The following is a 1787-nucleotide window of genomic DNA, read 5'->3' on the forward strand; positions in this document are numbered from 1 at the left end:
GTAGATATAATGGTCATCTGAGTTAAATTCACCCATTCCAGTCCATTTCAGTTCGCTGATTCCTAGAATGTCGACATTCACTCTTGCCATCTCTTGTTTGACCACTTCCAATTTGCCTTGATTCATGGACCTAACATTCTAGGTTCTGGAGAAGGCAATGGCACCCCACTCCAGTACTCTTGCCTGGAAAGTCCCATGGACGGAGGAGCCTGGTGGGCTGCAGTCCATGGGGTCGCTAAGTCGGACACGACTGAGCAAATTCACTTTCACTTTTCACTTTCATGCATTGGAGAAAGAAATGGCAACCCACTCCAGTGTTCTTGCCTGGAGAATCCCAGGGACGGGGGAGCCTGGTAGGCTACCGTCTATGGGGTCACACAGAGTTGGACACGACTGAAGTGACTTAGCGTAGCGTATGCAATATTGCTCTTTACAGCATCTGACCTTGCTTCTATCACCAGTCACATCCACAGCCAGGTATTCTTTTTGCTTTGGCTCCATCCCTTCATTTTTTCTGGAGTTATTTCTCCATTGATCTCCAGTAGCGTATTGGGCACCTACTGACCTGGGGAGTTCCTCTTTCAGTATCCTATCATTTTGCCTTTTCATACTGTTCATGGGGTTCTCAAGGCAAGAATACTAAAGTGGTTTGCCATTCCCTTCTCCAGTGGACCACATTCTGTCAGATCTCTCCACCATGACCCGCCCGTCTTGGGTTGCCCCACAGGCATGGCTTAGTTTCATTGAGTTAGACAAGGCTGTGGTCCTAATGTGATTAGATTAACTAGTTTTCTGTGAGTATGGTTTCAGTGTGTTTGCCCTCTGATGCCCTCTTGCAACACCTACCATCTTACTTGGGTTTCTCTTACCTTGGGCGTGGGGTATCTCTTCACGGCTGCTTCAGCAAAGCGCAGCCGCTGCTCCTTACCTTGGACGAAGGGTATCTCCTCACTGCTGCCCTTCCTGACCTTCAACGTGAGATAGCTCCTCTAGCCCCTCCTGCACCCACGCAGTTTTCCAGATTTTTTTCCGGTCAATCATCCCCTATTTGGTCCTGATGTGGGTGCACATCTCTCAGCCAAGATGGATTCCAGCTGGTGTCTTTTCCTCCTTTTGTCCTTCCCCTAGACTGAGGGCCTCCTCTGCGCATGTGTCTGACCAGAAAACCCACAGGAAAGCACCCAGTCAGGGCTCAGTGCTCCTGCTGGCATGCATCTCACAGCATCAGCAGGAGACCAACTGCAGTTGCTCAGTCCAGGGCCTGTACATCTCTTACCTCAAAAGCATGGTATCATATAGAGTGTATATTAGTTTCTGTTGCTGCTGCAGAAGTTTATTGCAAACTTAGTGGCTTAATACAAAACAAATTTATTATCTTACAGTTCTGATGCAAGTCTGAGTTCAGTCACTCAGTTGTGTCCAACTCTTTGTGACCCCATGAACCACAGCACGCCAGGTCTCCCTGTCTATCACCAACTCCCAGAGTTTACCCAAACTCATGTCCACTGAGTTGGTGATGCCATCTGATCATCTCATCCTCTTTCATCCCCTTCTCCTCCTGCCCTCAATCTTTCCCAATATCAGGGTCTTTTCAAATGAGTCAGGTCTTCGCATCAGGTGGCCAAAGTATTGGAGTTTCAGCTTCAACATCAGTCCTTCCAATGAACACCCAGGACTGGTCTCCTTTAGGATGGACTGGTTGGATCTCATTGCAGTCCAAGGGACTGTCAACAGTCTTCTCCATCACCACAGTTCAAAAGCATCAATTCTTCGGCACTCAGCTTTCC

This window comes from Bison bison, unplaced genomic scaffold, assembly GCF_000754665.1.
Source record: "Bison bison bison isolate TAMUID 2011002044 unplaced genomic scaffold, Bison_UMD1.0 scf7180017864037, whole genome shotgun sequence".
NCBI classification, from domain to species: domain Eukaryota; kingdom Metazoa; phylum Chordata; class Mammalia; order Artiodactyla; family Bovidae; genus Bison; species Bison bison.